This window comes from Trachypithecus francoisi, unplaced genomic scaffold, assembly GCF_009764315.1.
Source record: "Trachypithecus francoisi isolate TF-2019V2 unplaced genomic scaffold, Tfra_2.0 Lachesis_group3, whole genome shotgun sequence".
Classification (NCBI taxonomy): domain Eukaryota; kingdom Metazoa; phylum Chordata; class Mammalia; order Primates; family Cercopithecidae; genus Trachypithecus; species Trachypithecus francoisi.
The window spans coordinates 152,570,831-152,588,925 of NW_022681468.1; positions in this window are offsets into that span (position 1 = coordinate 152,570,831).

Here is an 18,095-nt window from a genome sequence, read left to right on the forward strand (position 1 = left end):
AGGATGAAAGGCAAAGGGGGAATGGGCAGGTCACATGGCCAGAGCAGGAGCAAGAGAGAGAGTGGGGAGGTGACACAAACTTTTAAACAGCCAGATCTCTTGTTAGAACTCACTGTTGCAAGGACAGTACCAAGGGGATGGTACTAATCATTGATGAGAAATCTTCCCCCATGAGCCAATTCAGTTCCCACCAGGCCCCACCTCGAACCTTGAGGATTACAATTGAACATGAGATTTCTGTGGGGACACAGATTCAAACCATTTTTGAGTGAGAGTTGATAATGAATAAACCAAAAAAACAGTTATATACGGGCAAAATGGGGCTAATTTTCTTATTGCTGAGTGTCTGCTGGGATGTTCCTTTTCCTCGTAGTTGAGCATCCCTCATGGAACTAAAAGTGAGCATCTCAAGAGATTGTTGACCAAGTTTCTAATTCCCTCTAATAAGGCCAGACTAAGATTTTCTTAGGTTCTCTTTGTAATGAAAAGCTATGTTGCTGTTAGTTGAGAATATAGTTAGAATGGGTGGAAGGCTTCCATACATTCTGCCTTAGTGTAGGTATCACCTACTCCACAAACAATAGGCCTCTGTTGCTGAGGAAATTAGTCAGGATTCTTAGTTGTGAGTAACAGAAACACAACCCAAACTAATTTAAACAAATAGGAGTTTATTGGCTCATCAAACAAAGGATTCCTATGGCTAATTTTTCAAAAGAAGGAAGGTTCTGTTGTGAACATATGAATACATTTCCACTAAATCAAAAGCATAATACGTCCCACAACAAATGTTTTGGCGTCCCCTCTCTAATCACTGGGACAGAATCTAGAACTATGGTGTACAAATATGTTCTCTTTCAGGCTGGGTACAGCAGGGAGTGTTAGGATACAGGGATGAATGGGCAGAAAGTGTGTAGGGAAGGAAGATGCTGGAGCAGATAAATTCCCTGGCTCAGAAACGCACGTTCAAGTTGATGGGCTCTAGTGGTATAAATGTGATAGGCTATTGTCCAAATGACTTCCCCTAGCATGTGAAGCTTGCTAGATGTAAACCTGAAATCCACAGGACTCACCAGAAGAAAACCTGTGCAGTCCTCTTGGGTAGATTGTGGCTTTTTCATGTGTTCTGGATTTAAAATGAGGGTGGTGGATGAGAGCAGAAAACCCGTGCGTGTGTACATGTGTGTGTGTGTATGTTATGTATGTGTGTGAAATCCATGATTTCAATAAAATGGTATATTTTAAGTGCAGCCATGATTGGTTGGATTAAGCCAACCTTGATTTGAGGAGGTACTTGTGAGAAGGAAAAAAGCTGCATCTGAGATACTTTTGCAATGCGTAGTTTACACCTGTCCTCTGGTATTGATCTAGGATTGGTGGTGTGCAAGGAAGAAGTGGTTCTTGCTCTGAAGTGCTCTAAAAAGGACCAGCTCAAACTGGGATATAAACAGGGCTTCCTGGTTAAAGCGGACCATAGGACCAGTAAATTTCATGCAGGCATGGGAGACTCCAAAGAGCCTGACTTTCCTCCACTGTAGCCATCAGAAGTCCCTCACTATCTCCACATGGTCACCAGGGTTTATCTCTTCCAGCTCGTAGCGAAACCCTGTCTTCCTTTGTAGAGTGGGGGACGGATCTCCCTCTCTTTTAAGTTTCACAGGACATTGATATGCAAACGGACTAAAGGTGGGATCTGTATATAGCTCCTAGATTGTTACTTCTTCACAGCAGGCAAGCACTATTAGCTTAAACCCACTGGTGCCAAACTCAATGCTTACATATCCAGTGGCTTTAAATATATCCCAAATAAGCATGTTTTAAGCCATTTAGAGCCTGCCTGCTTTACCTACCCCACAAAACTATACCTAATATCTGCCAACCATAGATAAGATAACCCCTATATCTATAAATGACCTCAAATCACGGCTGTTTTTCATAGCTTTTTAGCCCAGGAACTGCTAGACACATAAGCCCCATCTCTGATTCCTTGCTCCCCAGAATGTCTCTTGCCCTCTTTTGCCTTCTGGGTGTTAATCCCATGCTACTATTTCTGTCAGGTCTTCTACTCATCCTGGAAGGAAAAGGAGCTTCTTCTCTCTTGTGACTCTGTCCCAATACTGGCTGTAAAACGTACTGTGCAATACTGACATCTTTTAGTTCTGTCTTTTCCTTAATCAGTCCTGAAATCCCTGAACTCACCATAGACACCCCTACATTTTCTCCTAGTCAGAAGTGATATCAGAAGTATTTACCAACTTTTAGACCCTGAGTCCTTCCAATTAGAATGGATGTCTGACCACTCAAAATAGACACCAGCTATAAACAACTGATACAGCTGTTCCGATTGATTATCAGCCCTGCATAAAAGTGTTCACAGACGGGGCTTCAGCTGGTTGGCTCAAATACATCTTTATTTAGATTGGATGCCACCAGAAATGCAAATGGATTAGGCTTATTTCCTTTTTTATTCCTTCAAGAATGTTCTTAGGGCTTACAATATGCTGTGTGCTGTCCTGAAGCTTTGCCAACCAGTGCTAATTGTAGCCGTCGAAACACTGTCTAGTACATGTGATTGAGACTTCATAGGTCTGGCTGGGCTGACATGCGTGTGACATTCTTCTGGTAGAGGATCCTACAGGGAGTGTGGCCTTCAGGGCTGGACCTTGTGGACAAGATGGGGCTGAAACAGTGGTTCTGGATCCCTAGAATACACACGAGCTCTCAGCGAAGTTGTGGACATACAGGCCCACCAAACCTCCTAGGAAGCCTGAAGATGTTTAGGTTCCAATACTTGACCAGAAAATCTCTAGATGATGATTTTAGACTTCTAGAATCACTTCTGTAGCCTGTGATAGATTTTCCCCCTATTCTAGATAGTTTAACTCTTCTAGGGCCAACTTGTGAAAAAAATAGCCAGATAAAACTCCTTGTCTGGATTGCCATGCTAACATTGGAGACAAAGTCTACTATAAATTGACTTCAGATATTGGAGCTGGATTAAAGGTGAATAGCACCTTTGGCTTAAATACATCTGCTATTCCTGGGATAACTCAAAATATTTAGATTTCTTTAGAGTTCTGGCTACTCTTTGAGTTGCAGGGACCCACACTACAGAATTCTCTGGCCCTATCACCTCTTACTGGAAGTGGATCGAGCAGAACCACAGGTCTTTGTTATCTGAGGGCTAACAAGTAGGTTGGACACGGGAAAGTAATCTGAACCTCAGTCTGTTGGCATCGTCCATATTTCCTGAGGGAAAAAGACAATAGCCCAAGAACACTCCTTTGGATCACTCAAAAATTTAATAATTTGATTTTACAGCAAGATAAGATACTTCTATTGATTCAGGCCCATATGTACAAAAGGCAGAGTATGAATGAATATATGGATATAAAACCAAGATCCAGGAACTATGTCTTACTCCTCACCACTCCCCTGCAAGATGTTGTGAAAACTGTTCTTCACTAGGTGCCGTGGCACTGTTTAGACATTGGAGGAGCTAAAAGGCTTAATACAACCAATGGGTTCAAGCATTGTTTAGTCTTGCAATGGTTTCAAGCATTATTTAGTGTTGCATTCATTGCCCTCCTACAAGGGTATATGTTATGCTCCCTGGAGGCACACCTTCATTAAGGCCTAGCCCCTTGGAGCCACTACAGAAGGTTGATTCTTTGGACTGCCAGGCATTCATCAAGCACTTCATTACATTTAGGGCATGTTCAGAAGATCAGAAATACTTCTTATCTTGGCTTAACTAGGAACTGAGCAGCTTGTGAAACTGGCCAAATAAATTAGAAATTGAGGCAGCCCATCCTGGTTTTCTAAAAATTGTTTAGTGTAGCTGTTTGGGGTGTGGCCAGATGTGGCACTGTACCTTGTTGGCAAGGTTGAGTCATGTGTACTTACAGCAGTCGGCTTCACCAAGATGTTCCCCAGCTGTCTCGAGTGGGATCTGTTTTCACTACAAAGAGGTCATCTCTTATCAATGAATGAAAAGTTCTCATCTCATTCCTGAAAACTAGAACATTCAGCACACTCACATGCTTTTACATTCCATTATTTTCGTGTGCCTCAAGGATTATGGACTGATGGGATAAAATTTAGTTCCCAACTGTGGGATTGAGTTATAATCAAAATGCACAAGAAAAATGCAGGAGTTTGGAGAAATGAGGGCCAGTTGGGCTCTCTACTGACTTATCTGTCCAAGGGAATGCCCAGAAGAGGAGAGAGTAGAATCAGAATCCAAAAATTTGGATAAAGACCCAAAGCAGGTTACTGTAAACAAGCTGGAAGATCTGGGCAGCAGAGGGCTTGGAGAATGATGAACAGTAATGGGTAGGCTGAAGCCAGCACCTCATAAGAGGGTGAAGCAGTACATTTCTGGAGAAAGATATGTGCAAGTTAACAGGTTTCTGGAACATTTTACATATGGCCAGCACTAATAGTGGGCCAGGGTCAGGTAATTAAAGGGACATAGCTGAAAGAAACAACATCCATTTTACTCCCTCGGAAATCTCATTAGACTTATAGTTAGCTACATAATTGAACACTTATTTCATATCTAAGCTCTTTCAAATTGGTTTTCTACCCTCACAACATATGCCTCAATCCACTAAGAACATAGTGGGTTGTGTAGGAATGTTTCTTGATTGATTGATGAATAGAGTCCCTTATTTAGAGAGATTTCCATGTAACTGAACCACTGTCTATTCGTTTTATGTTTGCAAATATTTTTCCAAGGGAGTATTCAATCTGTTTCTCATATACATCCAAGTTATGCCTCTCATGCATGTTTTGTTGCCTGCTTCATAATACAAATAAATTTCTCACTTGCCTAGTCTGCCTAGAGTGGGACAGTAGGTGATATTTCTGGTACTGAATTACCCATTGATGCATCTGCCTGGACATGGAGATGGAGAGTGAAATATGAAGACTGCTGCTGGAGGGAGGCTATTTAATTTTGGATTGCGGCCACAGCAAAACTTGACATGGGGCAACAGTAGGAAAGGGGCATGGGATGAATTTATTTGTCATATTGTGTTTTTGAAAGATTGACTCATAAATTTCACTTTAGCCATTAACAACATGCAACCATTACTCAAACTATTTATCAATTGCCAAAAAAAAAAAAAAAAAAGTATCCTGGTGGCTCAAACCTTGAATAATGTGGGAGGACCTAAGGAGAGATGGGAAAAAATTCACCCGTAATTGTGAGAGGGTTTGTATTTTTGTCCTTTCCTTCCTTCAGCAGTAGGAACACACACATATTTCTAGTATCAGGACCTCCCTGATTTAGTCCTTTGAAAGGCCCTAAAATGCTCTCCTGATTTTTGTGTTAAAAACGGTCATGGGTTCAGTTAAAGCATAATTTTGCATGTATAGTGTTTGAGGGTGTGGGGAACAACACTGCATAGCGATGATTGCAGCTCATCGCTATGATTTCTGGCCAGTTGTTTCTTTTTAAGGACTGATTAATTGCCAGGCCTCTGACTATTCCTAAACCTCTGATGGCTAGCAGAGACAGTGAACCAGCTATTCCCAAACTCCAAAAACTGGCTTCCCATGGCTCTAAGAGCAGGGCAGAAATTCAACTTTGGGGAAGATGTTCTCTTGGTTCTGAGAGAGTTTGAAGAACTCTCTCATTTTAGCCAGAAAGCTCTCATTCATAAACTTGATATTGACTGTTGTTGACATTGTTGAAAAAAATTGAAAGGCCAATACTTCAGAATGGGATGTTGGCTTCTGTTAAAAAATTTGAATGGTGGTCTCAGGGTTCTTGCAATAGATTTTTTTTTTTTTCTTAATGAAGAAATTTGGGATTTCTTTTGGTGGGTGTGGTGACAGGAGTTTGTGGGTTCTGAGACACAGGGGAAGAAAAATATGGGGGAGAAAACTCTGTGTTAGAAAGCAGATCCCTAAAACAGGGTGGAAGGCCAGAGGACCACGGCGAAGAATGGTCAGGAGGATCTCTCTGTCACAGAATTGCAGATCAGCTAAAGGGGAAATGAACTAATTTGAGAAAAATATTCTTAAGACAACGGACTATCCTGCAGTCTACTGTTTTGTTGAATGATCCTTCTTTGCATATCAGAAAGCAACTGATATACTTTGGGTGCTGTATCAGTCAGGGTTCTCCGGAGAAACAGACTTCCCCCACCCCCGACCGTCCACACCCATTTTAAGGAAATTGGCTCATATAATTGTAGAGGCTGGCTAGTTTGAAGTTTATAGGACAAGCTGGTAGGCTAGCAACTTGACAGGAGTGGACATTGCAGTCTTTAGGCAGAAGTTCTCCAGGAAACTTCGGTTTGGCTTTTAAGGCCTTGCAACAGATTGGATGAGGCCCATTCACATTACCAAGAGTAATCTCCTTTTCTTAAAGTCAACTGATTGTGAATATTCACCACACCTACAACATACTTTTTACAGCATCACCTAGATTCGTGTTTGATTAAATTACTGGGTACTAGAGCCTAGACATGTTAATACATAAAACTAACTACCATAAGCATTAATATCCATGTTCAACTAGTTTATAGTGGTGATAGTTCTACGGCCCTCAGTTATGTTCCTGTCTTACCTGCATGTTTACAGGCCCTGTCTTTCCTCCCACTCTCCTCTTGGAGGTCCTACTCATATATATATATATATATATATATATATATATATATGTATTTTTTTTTTTTTTTTTTTTTTTGAGATGGAGTCTCGCTCTGTCGCCCTGGCTGGAGTGCAGGGGCCGGATCTCAGCTCACTGCAAGCTCCGCCTCCCGGATTCCCGCCATTCTCCTGCCTCAGCCTCCCGAGTAGCTTGGACTACAGGCGCCCGCCACCGTGCCTGGCTAGTCTTTTGTATTTTTTTAGTAGAGACGGGGTTTCACCGTATTAGCCGGGATGGTCTTGATCTCCTGACCTCGTGATCCGCCCGTCTCGGCCTCCCAAAGTGCTGGGCCTACTCATATATTTTAAGAACTCCTGTTGAATGTTTTCTCTTTTGCATTTAGTATTCTTATTGCTGTTTAGAATATTACCCCAAATTCACTAGCACATTAGGTCTGTTTCTTCAGGAAATCATCTACAATAACTCCTAGCCCTGATGGTTTCCTAAATTAAAACTGACAGCTTAGTCCAAGTCCATTATTTATTTATTCATTTAATCCTTCATTTATCAACAATGATTTTTAGTACTGACTGTATATAATATACTACTATCTTATAAGTCCCGATGCATATATAAGGATGAATAAGACATCTTTATACTCTTTTTATTCCCTGCATTACTATTTAGCTGACCACAGAGAAACACATTTACTACTATTCTGCTCACTTTCAAAGCCTTTTAAATCTTCCTGCATTTTATCCCCATTGACTGCGTTTTCTATAACCTAAAAGATATCAGTATTGTCTGCAAGTATGAGGATTTTATTAGATACTCCTTCATCTAGATCATTTATAAACATGCCTTGGCTTTGATCTTTGGGAATTTTCAGCACTAAAACTTATCTATCTAAAGAAGAACTTACTTATTCCCACTCTTTGTAATTTATGTTAGCTTCTTACTTAGAACTGAATGTTCCTTCAAGCCCACTGTGACTTTTTTAAGTTAAATATTTACTGAAGTATAACACACATACAGAAAAATAAGCATGGGATGAATTTTCACCAAGTGAACAGACCCATGTGACCACTACCCAGTTCCAGAATTAGTTATCAGCACTCGCCCAAATCCTCCTCATCCCCCATCTTCATTGCACACTCCTGAAAGTCAACAGAAGCTTTCTGATATCATAATTACTTGCTTTTGCCTGTTTTTACCTGCATATAAATGAAGTTATACAGAATGTGCATTTTTAGTCTTTTTATTTTTTTTCTCATAACACTATTTCTGAGAGACACAGTGTTGCTATGGCCATGTTGTTTGGAGGAACAGCCCTTAGTTCATCCCCAGTACTGTAGAATATTACACCGTGTATCCGTATACAATTTGTTGTCCATTCTACTGTTAATGGGCATTGAAGTTGTTTGCCTTTCGGCTATTTAGTGCTACTTTGGACACTTGGACATTTTTTTTATTTTTTGATGTGGATGTGTATGTGTTTCTGTCAGATGTATACCTGGGAGTGTCATTGTTAAGTCATAGGGCATATTCAGCTTTAGCAGAGATCAGCAAAAATGTGTCCAAAGAGATACGCCAATTTATAAGCATTCCTGTTGTTTCATATTCTTATCAACATTTAGTACAATCAGCTTCCAAATTTTAACCTTTTGTTATTGGGGTTTGAATCTCCTTTATAATGATGTGGAATACTTTTAATAGGCTTACTGGCCATTTTGCTACTCTTTTTGAAATGCCTTTTTTTTGGGGGGGGGGGGGATGGAGTCCCACTCTGTTTCCCAGGCTGGAGTGCGGTGGTGTGATCTTGGCTTACTGCAACCTCTGCCTCCTGAGTTCAAGTGATTCTCCTGCCTCAGCCTCCTGAGTAGCTGGCTAATTTTTGTTTTTTTAGTAGAGATGGGGTTTTACCATGTTGTTCAGGCTGGCCTCAAACTCTTGACCTCGTGATCCACCTGTCTTGGCCTCCCAAAGTGCTGGGATTACAGGTTTGAGCCACTGCGCCAGGCCTTGAAATGCCTTTTTAAGTCTTTTGCATTTTTTATTTTTCTAATGACTTTATTTTTTAAAAATCAATTTGTTGGAGTTATTTACGTATTATTGATGCAAATTAGTTATCAGGTATATATTGCAAATACTTCTTGTACTCTGTGACTTGCCTCTTCAAAATGGGATCTTTTGATAAACATAAATTCTTAATTTTAATGTCCAGTATATCAACTTTATATTTTATGATTAGCATTTTGTTTACTGTTTTTAAAAATAGTTTTCTTCCACAAGATATCCTATGTTTTCTTCTAAGGATTTATTGTTTTTACTTTTATATTTAAGTCTACTGTTGACCTGGAATTGATTATTTTATATATAGTATGTGTCTGGAACCAATTCTTTTTTTCCATAAGGACATCCAATTGACCTAACAATACTTGAAAAACTATTATTTCTCCATTGCCTTTAGTATAATATTTGTTAAATCAAATAACCACATACATGTGAATCTGTTTTTGGACTTTTAAATTATGTCCCATTGATCTATTTATAGTTCTTTGGGTCAATTCTGTCACTAATTCTTTGTACTTGTTTTATCACTGCTATAAGGAAATATAATTTTTGTATGTTAATATTGAATCAGGGGTTCCTATAAATTCAATTGTTAATTCTGTGTATATGTAGGTTCTTCTGGAATTTCTTGTTGTTTGTAAATAATTATAGTTATATTTCTTCCTTTCCTTTTTTATATCTTGCTTTTATTTTCTTATTTCCTGCTGGAATTTTCAGTAAAATGTCAAGAGAATTGACAAGAGCAGGCATCTTCATTTTAGTTTCACTATTAGGAGGAAAGATTTCAACAGTTCATTATTATTACCTCTGCTGTAGGGTTTTTGTAGATATTCTTTACAAAACTTAAAAGTTCCATTTAGTGCTCAATATGTTATTAAAGAATTACAGTTAAAACAATGAGATACCACTACACGCTTACTAAATATAAAAATCCAAAACAGTGACAACACCCAGTGCTACTGAGAACACTGAGCAACAGGAACTCTCAGTCATTTCTACTAGTAATGCAAAATGGTACAGCCACTTTGGAAGATAATTTGAGAGTTTCTTGGGAAGCTAAAAATACTCTTACCATATGATACAGTGATCACACTCCTTTGTATTTACCCAAATGAACTGCAAACTTATGTCTACACAAAAACCTGCACATGGATGGTTATAGCAGCTTTACTCATAATTGCCAAAACTTGAAAGTAATCAAGATGTCCATCAGTAGGTGAATGGAAAAATAAACTGTGGTACATCCAGACAATGAAATATTATTTAGCACTGAAAGGAAATCAGCTATGAACCCATGAAAAGACATGGAAGAAACTTAAATGCATATTACTAAGTGAAATAAGCCAATCTAAAAGGGCTACATGCTGCAGGATTCCAACTACATGGAAAAGGCAAAACCATGAGACAGTGAAAAGATCAGTGGTTAAGAATATCATCAAAGGATCACAAATAATCAAATGTTGGGGCCAAGCGTGGTGGCTCACGCCTGTAATCCCAGCACTTTGGGAGGTCAAGGCAGGAAGATCACCTGAGGTCAGGAGTTTGAGACCAATCTGGCCACATGATAAAACCCCGTTTCTACTAAAAATACAAAAATTAACTGGATGTGGTGGTGTGTGCCTGTAATCCCAGCTACTTGGGAGGCTGAGGCAGGAGAATCACTTGAAGTTGGGAGGCAGAGGTTGCAGTGAGCCAAGATCGTGCCACTGCACTCCGGCCTGGGTAACAGAGCGAGACTCTGTAAATAAATAAATAAATAAATAAATAAATATCAAATGTTGGCTTTTCCTACTTGATTAATATCTGCTTTTATCTTTGAGTTTACTGTTTTTTAGAGTTGTATATTGGACTCATTGATTTTAGCCTCTCCTCTTTTAAAAATATCCATTTTAAGTCTGTAAGTCTTCCTGTAAGCATAGCTTTAGATTTATTTATACTTTTAGGGCAGTGAAACTATTTTGTATAATACTGTAATGGTGGATACATGTCACTATATATATGTTCAAACTGATAGACTATACAACAAGAGTAAACTCTAATGTAGACTAGGAACTTTCAGTGATAATGATGTGTTTATGTAAGTTCATTGGTTGTAACAAATGGTATCACTGTGGGATGTTGATAGCGGGGCAGGTTGCGCATATCTGGAGGTACAGGGAACATGAGAACTCTCAGTAATTTCTGCTCAATTTTTCTGTGAACCTAAAATTGCTCTAAAATATAAAGTCTATTAAGTGCATATTTAATGTATAAAATATAACGTTACATGTATAGTTAATTTTTTGACATATATAAAGTTAGCTAGAACTCATCTGGTCATCTGGTCCTGGTGACAATTTTAATGGTAATTTAAATAAAATAGATTTTTCAATAGTAAAAAGTGTTCCCTTTTACTTCTATCTGATTTTAAAGTTAATGTGACTTTTTATTGTGAATGCACGATACATTTTATCAAATGTTTCTGTTGAGAAGATGCTATGGTTTGAACTTAGATTTTCCCCACTAAAAATCACATTGAGGCTTTGTCCCTAAGGTAACAGTGTTGAGAGATGATGAGACCTGTAAGAGACATTTGGTCATAAGGGATCCACCTTCATGAAGGGATTAATGCAGTTTTGTGGTAGTGAGTGAGTTCTTGCTCTTTCAAGACTTGATGAGTTACTATGAAGGTGAGTTGTTATGTAAGGCTGCCTCTTGTGTTTGGTCTCCTTGCACATGCCCCGTTCCCCTTCCACTTCTGCCATGTTATGATATGGCATGAGGCCCTCACCCAGAAGCTGACCAAAAGCAGCTGCCTGATCTTGGACTTCCAACCTCCAGAACTGTGAGCTAAATAAACCTCTTTTCTTTATAAATTACCTAGTATCAAATATTCTGTTATAGCAATAGAAAAAAAGACTAAGACAAAGAATGATTTTTTTTCTTTTATTTTTCACTAATTTAGGTTAACTACATTGATTTTTTTTAAAAAACGTGTCAATTAATCAAACATCTTTGGAATAAACCCCACTTGGTCATGACATAGTTGTTTTAAATCTCACTGGATTCAATTTGCTAATATTTTGTATAATTTTTTACATTTACATTTGTTATTGAAAGTGGTCTGTAGTATTCTTGTAATGTCCTTGCCATATTTCTCTGTCAAGGTTATTCTGAGCTGATAAAATGAGTTGATAAGTGTCATCTCTTGAAGTGTTTGTGCAAGTTTGATGTGATTTTATTTTTAAATGTTTGATAGAATTCACTAGCGAAGCCCAGGGTTTTGTTTGTAAATATGTCTTTAATTGGTGATTTAATTTTGTTTTTTAGATACAGAAATTTTATATATTTTTATTTCTTTCTGTGTCATTCTTGGTAAGTGTATTTTTTTCCAGAAATTTGTCAATTGTATCCAAATTGTTCAATTTATTAACAGACAGTAGTTCAGAATATTATTTATGTATTTTTAAATACCCAATATAGTATGGATATGTGTCCCTGACCAAATCTCATATTGAATTGTAATCCCCAGTATTGGAGGTAGAGCCTGGTGGGAGGTGATTGGATCATGGGCATTAATTTCTCATGTGTGGGTGCTGTTCTTGCCATAGTGAGTGACTTCTTGTGGGATCTGGCTGTTTAAAACTGTGGCCCTTACTCCCTCCTATATTCATCATGTGACATGCGAGCTCCCGCTTTACCTGCTGCCATGATTGTAAGCTTCCAGAGCCCTCCTCAGAAGCAGATGCTGGTGTTATGCTTCCTGTACAGCCTTCAGAACCATGAACCAATCAAACTTCTTTTCTTATAAATTACCCAGTCTCAGTTATTTATTTATAGCAATGTAAGAACGGCCTAATACAATATCCTAGAATCTAGTAGTGGCATCCCTTTTTGAATATCTGACATTGCTAAATATGGCATTCTCTTTGTTCTTGATTAGTCTTATTAGAGGACTTATCTTTTTGTTATCTTCTTAAATAATCAAAGTTTAAGGTTTTTCTGTATTTTATGTTTATTTTCTACCTCATTAATATCTGCTTTCATCTTTGGGTTTAATTTACTGTTCTTTTTTAGAGTTGTATACCTAGCTCATTGATTTTAGCCACTCACTCTTCTTTTAAAAATATACATTTTGTGGCTATACATTTTCCTCTAAGCATAGCTTTAGCTTTATCCCAAATTAATTCAGTTCAAATAATTTTCTAATTTCCATGACTATTTCTTCTTTGACCATGAGTTACATAAAAGTACACTGCTTTAATTTATAAATACTTGAGAATTTTATAGTAATTTTTTGCTATTGATTTCTAGCTTTATTCCCTTCCTTTTTCCTTATTAAGTTACAATGAAATGTTTGGTTGTTTTTTTCCCCTCAGTCTTCCAGATGTCTGTGTCTCTTTCAGAGTTTCCTGCATTTCCTATGCTTTCTATTCTCTATTCTACTGACCTATCTTCCAATTCATTAATTTACTCTTTAGCTGAGTCTAATCTACTTTTAAATCTATTTATTGAATTCTTATTTTCAATTATTATATTTTACAGTCCCAGAATTTCAATTATATATATATTATATATACATATTATATATATACATATTATATATAATATATATTTATATTTCTTTTTTTGAGACAGTCTCTGTCACCCAGGTTGGAGTGCAGTGGTACAATCTTGGCTCACTGCAGCCTCCGTCTCCTGGGTTCAAGTGATTCTCCTGCCTCAGCCTCCTGAGTAGCAGGGACTACAGGCACGCCCCACCATGCCTAGCTAATTTTTGTGTTTTTAGCAGAGGCAGGGTTTCACTATTTTGGCCAGGATGGTCTCTATCTCCTGACTTTATGACCTGCCTGCCTCAGACTCCCAAAGTGCTGGGATTACAAGCATGAGCCACCATGCTTGGCCTCAATTATATTATTTTTGTAGTTTCTAGTTCTTGGTCATAATTTCTATTTTGTTATCTACTTTCTTGACATAATTAATCAGTTATTTAAAAATTCTTGTTTGTTAACATTTGAGTTACCTCTGGGTCTATTTTTATTGTCTGTTTTTCTTCCTTCTTTATCTTATTTCTTAGCATGCTCATGAATTTTTGATGAAATACTGAACATTTCATGTAAAAACTTTTAGAGACTCTGAATGTTTTCTTTCTCTAGAGCACATTTGTCCTATTTTCTAGCAGACAGCAAAAGTGTGAGCCAATCTTTTCAATCCATTCAGGGACAGAGGTAATTCAAGGTAATTTTCTGTCTTTGTAAGTTTTAGTGTGCTTCAGATTTACACCTTCCTCTAAGATGTAGCAACTGAGACCCCAGGGTCTTTATTGGGGTCCTCTCTTAAGTTTTGATTTTCTATTTTTGTCTCCATACATTGAATTTTTCAAGAAATCCACTCTTACTTTTCAGTTGCTTTCTCTTTAGCTTCTTATCTTCTTGTCTTCCTCATCTGATCAGCAAATGCTGCAGGGAGTGCAGTACAGGGGGTGCAAACCCAGTGCAAAGTGCTGAGCTTACTTTTTAGGTTGTCTCTTATTTCTGGGCTATAGCCCTTTATAATTCCAGTTGTTTTCTCCCAGTCCCATGAAATTGCCAAAATTTCTGCTGGTTTCTCTGGCACCAAGCAGTGGATCTTCTACCTGAGTTCTTATCCTCTTTCTGGGCCTAAAGTTGGCAAACTCCCTAAGAAAAGAAGCAGGCAGATGACGAATTTATATCAGTGAGCTTTTCTTCTCTCCAGGATGATGTCGCTTTAAGTTCTGGTTGCCTTATCATATGTTTGATCTTAGCTGGCAGTGAAAGCCTTTTATTTTATTGATATAGCCTTTGCAATGGAATGTTGAATAATATCTAGAAAAATTATTTGTCCTGTAATTGTTTAATTCTAATGAAGTTATTTATAAATGCATCTTCAAAAGCACAGATACTGGCATTTGGCTCCTCTAGCAATAGTTTCAATACTTTATGGATGTTTCCTTACCCTTAGTCATAAAAGAAAGGTAGATAAAAAGCATAATTTGTTCAGCCATTTACACAGAAAAAGAAGACATAATGCTATTAACATAGGGATAATTTCATGTTTCCATAGCAATTTGCTACGAATAAAATCCTAGCTTTTATGTTTATTTCTTACAACACTTATTTGGGAAAGAAGTTAGATGAATTCTGGAATTAGGGTAGAAGATTGTTATGTGGCCAAATTAAAAATTAGTAGGAGAGCTTTCTGTCTTGGCACCAGGACTTTTTCACTGTAAAATAATTTTTAAAAAGTTTTTGCAAGGCAGTATCTCCTGGAGGAAAATTCTTAGACACAGAGCCTGACAATAGATGGTCACAAGAAATCCTTTCTGGGTGTGTCACTCTGGGAAAGTCCCTATCCTCTGTGACCCTCAGTGCCATCATGTATAAAATGGAGAGGATAGATCCTGTTCTTATCTCATGGGATTTTTGTGAAGACGGCAAGAGATCACGTGCACAAATGTAGTCTATAAACACCTATGTATAAATAGGTGGCATAACAGTTTCTTAGACTCAGATATTTAAAGTTCAAGTGGTTTATCTGCTCTGAACCCTTGATTAGAACTTGTTTATCTGTCTATTCTATATTAGGCTGTACTAGATTGTTGCTTCTCTAAATGCAAAGGTTGAACCAAAATCTCCTCTGCACCCAAATTTCACAATTAAATCCAAGCTAAACAAAGCATTCTGTCTGCTTCCTGCTGTCTTATTACTCCTGATATCTCCCCAATTACAGCTAACAGTTTATATCTATAATCCCTTTAACCCCTCCTCAGCCTCATTTTACATCCCTGTGTGTCCCTGCTATAGTTTATTATCTTCCTCCTGTTTGGATTAAAGCTGTTAAACTGCATGGGCTTCTTTGAAACCCAGTGAAGACACTATTCTCAGCCCCCGCTAATAGTACTCAATTATATTTGCATGGTAAAGTTTTTTCTCTACTGTTTCCCCCAACTGAAAGATCACAACCACAAAACAGAGAGCAGCCCTTGGCATTCCTATCACCGACTCTGATTTCTTTTTCTTCTTATCTAGACATACTTTTGCTTGTATAGGGTTAGGTATTTCCCCCCCTGCTCCCTAGACGATTTTGGCCTGTTTTCAACTCTGATTCTTTTTGTGGCATCGGGAGTAGTTAGTCATTTGTGCATCAGTGAGAAGAGGGATTTAGTGAATAGGAAGACCATAGACTTTCCTCTTTGGTCCTTCCTTCCTTGACAAAGTAAATCCCACTGAAAAACAGCATTAATAGAGCATGACGGTTTGAAGAATAGAGCCCTAACTGTTGACATTTCTGTTGTCAAGCTAGGTATTATGCTGTGATAAAGAAAAGACACATTTTTTAAAAAGACAATCTCCATGGCATTAGGTTTATTAGTGCAATATCATTGTCATTGTTCTCGATTCCCCAATACACATAAGGGCCTATCAATATTTCCATTAAAAAATCCCATTTGCTGTCATTTAAAAGTAGCCTGGCTATGTCAGATCATTTAAACTGAAATTATAGATCAATTATTTTTAGGTTTATTATTGAATGTCAAGGGTGGTTAAATTCACTGAATTGGCAGGGATTGAATAGTCTCTGTTCTGGAAGAAAATGGTCAGTGTAAAGACAGGACATTTTGCTTGTCCTAGGGGGAAGATAAGACATTTAACTTAACTTGAATCGCTGTTAGTTATCCATGTGTATCAATGAAAGAATAGGTTTACTTCTTCAAGATCGGGATCAGAAATGACCCCAATTAATCTAAGTTCTTCATTCAAGAGATATGAAAGCTAATTGCTGACTACATCTAATAAAAAGAGGTCAGCATGCTCTGGCCTCAGGGCTGATACAGCCGTCTACTGAGCACTCACATGGCACATGTCATGTTAGGTAACAAGCACAATAACCGAACAAGTTAGGCCTATAGTATTTTACAGGTGAGGAAAGTGAGATTCCAATAAGTTACAAAACTTTCCAAATTAAGCAGCTAATGGGTTTGATACCAAAGCCCTTAATTTTCTTTTGTACCACTGAAACACATAAAGTGATTTTTTCTACTACTACCTGGCCATGGTTTCTCTATCTTGTTTGACAACTGGGGAGAGGCTGTCCACATGGAAAGGTGCTTCCTGCCTCTGCCTGAAATGGTCATTGATATGTGGATAACATGAGAAAGAGATCGTATTTTTTAAGATCCCATAGTTTTATTTCATTCATTAGTTTGGCCGAAACACTTTTTTGCTGTCACCCACCATGTGTCCAAGTGTTCCTTTTATCATCTAACCTAAAATAGATGTTGTTACCTTTTTTGTATTTTTGCCAGTATGATTCTTTTACAGTGATGTCCCTCGTCAAACACTAACCTCATCACTAGTGAATTTTACTATCATTTCAGCATATCCTTGTAGGTCCTTTGAATTGCTGCTTTGTGAATTGTCTGTTCACATCCTTTATCTTATGTTTTCCCTGATTTATTTGCCTTTTATCTTATTTTAGTTATATTTTAACAATTGTTGGAAAATAGATTGGGTTTTTGGATATATGTTAATTAAGCACAGATATGCCAAGTGTCACTAAATCAGCCCATACACTAGAGTGGTAAATCTTGAGAAAATTGGGAGATTCTTGTACATCTTTCCCTAACATGCTCTTAAAAAGTGGGATTCTCAGCATTGAGATAAGCCTTTTCTCTTCTTTTCTAAAAATTATAAGAAGGGCTTCCTATAGCGTCTACTCTATGGATTTTTAGAGTTGCTTGTGGTAGGTATCTACACAGAAATTAGAGCTTAAGCATCAGCTATGATAAAACTGTCATGATACTTATTCAAGTCAATTATATTACTTTTTTGCATCACATTGATACTATTTAAAGCCAATTAAATGGAATTCAAATCAGGATTTTTTTCATTGAAAAGCACAAGTGTCTTCATTGAAGACTATTTTCTTGCTAAATTGGATGTTTTACCTTTGAGCTATTGAAATCTTTTTTTTTTTATCTTGTAAATAGAAGAACATTCTTCTGGTATTCCAACACTAAAATAAAATGTATGCTTACTTTAAGAAGAATCTTCAAACTGAGAGCAAGTAGGGTTAATTTCAGAGACTATTACCTAAGGTGGATAGTTTTATCCATATGGGTATAATGTAAAGTTTGTTAACCATTGTATTTGAAGACATTATGGAAAAATATGCTTTTAACATAAGACACTAATACTGAACGTCTACTGCAGACCTTTTATTTCTTGTTCTAGGTTCAAATATATTTGGGGAACTTGATTTCCTTCATGTGGATTTTGTGTTTCTCAGAAAATAAAGATCAGATTGAGTTTCTTGTTTTCTGTCGTACTCTTTGAGTTATGATTTCTTAGCATGGAATTTCATCCTTTCCAGTGTGTTTATAGACCCCTTGAATAACAATCACCAATAAAAACTAAAAGACGGT